Raw genomic sequence first — 3292 nt, 5'->3', positions numbered from 1 at the left:
GACCTATGATAAAGCATGTTATCATGTTAACTTACCTCTTAATAGAAAGGTGATAGACAAAAAGTGCAGAGACATAAATATTTGGACATGGCTGCTCTGTGGATTCATTCTGTTTGACAATTCCTATTTGTTTTACACTATCTTATTTATAAATAAGTTAATTGAGGATCTCTGAGTGGAAGGAGATTTAAATATAGTAATTACCACCCTCTTCATAATAAACAGAGGATTATTATAACATTTTTAAATGTGTAGGAGAAATCAGAAGGAAGTACATAAAAAGACAAGTGTGAAAATAACATGGTCTAAAATGAAAATTCGCTATTTTCATAATTCTTTTTTATCCTAATGTGTTTGTGGAAATTCTCTTTTTTCAGTGTTTTTAAGTTTAGAATTTTAATTTCTTTTTTAAAAAGGTGAAATCATTCACAGAGAGAAAGATAATTGTTGAGGGGAAGAAGAATGGTTGATGACCCCCTGCTCAGGGGTGCTGAGGCAACTATTTTTTTACTTACCAAGTAACAACAGTGGAGTAGGGTTATTATCTTCTTTCTAGGTTACTGACTACCTTCTCTCCATTTAGCACAGTAATTCTCTGAAAATGAAGTTCTGGATTCTACTTACTATCTCCTCCCCAGGGGAGATTCTAGTATCTTTTTTTTTTTTTTTTTTAATTAATTAATTTATTTATTTATTTTTTATTCATTTTTCCAAATTATCCCCTCCCTCCCTCCACTCCCTCCCCCCATGACAGATAATCCCATACATTTTACATGTGTTACAATATAACCTAGATACAATATATGTGTGTAAATACCATTTTCTTGTTGCACATTAATTATTAGCTTCCGAAGGTATAAGTAACCTGGGTAGATAGACAGTAGTGCTAACAATTTACATTCACTTCCCAGTGTTCCTTCTCTGGGTGTAGTGATTCTAGTATCTTCTAATGAAAACCTAACTTCCCTTATATAAAATTCAGATATGAGAAGAGACACCATGGTTTCCTGGAGGATAGTTGAATAGAATATGGAGTTACTATCTAGTGCTACTCAGATATAATAGGTTAGGTGAATTACCATTTACCTATCAATCAAGATAGTTCCCTAGAGCAGAATGTCAAAAACAGGATTATCCCAACCAACACATAGAAAAAAGCCTCCCAAAGACTTGTCCAAAAAAAAAAAAATGGTAATTCTGGTGAGCATGAATCTAGTTTGCAGAAGGCAAGAAGAAAACACTCTTGAAGATTGTCAAGTTTGAGATTTAAAAATATGGAGAGTAGAGTGAACAGGTTGTTTTTTCTACATTCATGTTTATTGAAGATGAAGGATACAGAAAAAGATTTATTTAGAATGTGAACAGTTTGATAAGAATCTGGAAAGAAGATTTGTATTTTGATACCAACATGTTTAAAAAATTAAAAAAAAAAAAACCAAATTACAGGCTTGGGGACAGGGATGAAATGCATCTAACCAAAGTTGGCAAAAAATTATTTTACCCTGAGTCCCAAATACATAATCAAAGAAGAGTTAACTAAAAAGTGGTGATCAACAGTGATGGTCTTGTTTTTTCTCAACAGTGCAGTGATCAAATACAATTACAATAAACTTGAATGGAAAATGCCATTCTTATCCAGATTAAAAAAAAAAGTACAGAAAAGGGGCAGCTATGCAGTGGATAGAGCACTAGCTCTGAAGTCAAGACGACCTGAGTTCAAATTTGATCTCAGACATTTAACATTTCCTGATTGTGTGACCCTGGGCAAGTCACTTAATCCCAATTGCCTTGGCAAAAAACAAAAACCCTATGGAGACTCAATGCAGTTTGAAGCTTACTATTTTCATTTTTTTTTTTGTTTGCTTTTTCTTTCTTGTGCTTTTCTCCTTTTGTTCTGATTTTTCTTTCCCAACATGACTAATATGGAAATGTTTTAAATGATTGTATGTGTACAACCTATATCAAATTGCTTGTTGTCTTGAGGAGGGGGGCAGTAAAGGAAGGAAGAAAAATTTGGAACTCAGAATCTTACAAAAATAAATATTAACCTTTTGTATGTTTGCTTGTTTGTTTTTTCCTCATGATTTTTTCCCTTTTGGTCTGATTTTTGTTACACAACATGACAAATATGGAAATATGTTTTTAAAAAATTTTTTTTCTTTATTAATAGCTTTTTATTTACAATATATATGCATGGGTAATTTTTCTTTTTTTAAATTTAATTTTTATTTTATTTTATAATTATAACTTTTTTTTTTGACAGTACATATGCATGGGTAATTTTTTACAACATTATCCCTTGCACTTACTTCTATTCAGATTTTTCCCTTCCTCCCCCAACCCCCTCCCCCAGATGGCAGGCAGTCTTATACATGTTAATTATATTACAGTATATTCTAGATACAATATGTGTGTAGAACCGAATTTCTTGTTGCACAGAAAGAATTGGATTCAGAAGGTAAAAATAACAGTTTACACTCATTTCCCAGTGTTCCTTTTCTGGATGTAGCTGATTCTGTCCATCATTAATCTGTTTTTAAAAAAGTGTACATATTTAACCTTAAAAAATAAATAAATGTTTTAAATTATAAAATATTACTGAGGGAAAAAACAGGTATTCTAGACTAACCCTTTTTTGGACTGGTAGATCAGGAAAATTCTATAGATATAATTTTACCTTGGTATCAGCAAAGCATTTGATATGATACTTCATACTATGGAGACAGAGAGAGAAAGAGATTAAATGGTCACAAAGTTAGACGGATGTGGTATTGTTTAAATAGTCAATGACCAAGATTATTTATTTATTAATGATTCTGTGATAACTTGACCTGAGGTCTCCAAGCACCTTTGCTTAGCCTGTGCTGTTTAACAGTGTTTATCAATGTTTATCAACTTAAAATTGTAGATGGCATACTTCCTCTATTGGCAAATTGTACAAAGCTAGGAGAAAGAGCTAGCACACTGTATGTAAAAAACTTGAGACAGATTAAGGAACTAGACTGAGTATAACAAGATAAAATTCAATAGGAACAAATATAAAGTCTTATCCTTAAGTACAAAATCAACTTCAAATCAACTTGAATACAAAAAATCAACTTCAAAAAGCTCAGAAAAAAGAAAATTATGGTTAGATATGTTTTTTTTAATCTGAAAATTTCAGTGGACTGCCAACTTAGCATAAGTGAAAAACTTGATATGTGATATCTTAACCAAAGTGATATCTTAATGTGCATTAGGAGAGACATAGATTCTGGGAATAATAAAGTGATGGTTTCTTCTCTTCCCTGTT

The sequence above is a fragment of the Sminthopsis crassicaudata genome, chromosome 5 (assembly GCF_048593235.1).
Source record: "Sminthopsis crassicaudata isolate SCR6 chromosome 5, ASM4859323v1, whole genome shotgun sequence".
In the NCBI taxonomy this organism is placed as follows: domain Eukaryota; kingdom Metazoa; phylum Chordata; class Mammalia; order Dasyuromorphia; family Dasyuridae; genus Sminthopsis; species Sminthopsis crassicaudata.
Note: the sequence above shows the minus strand (reverse complement) of the source record.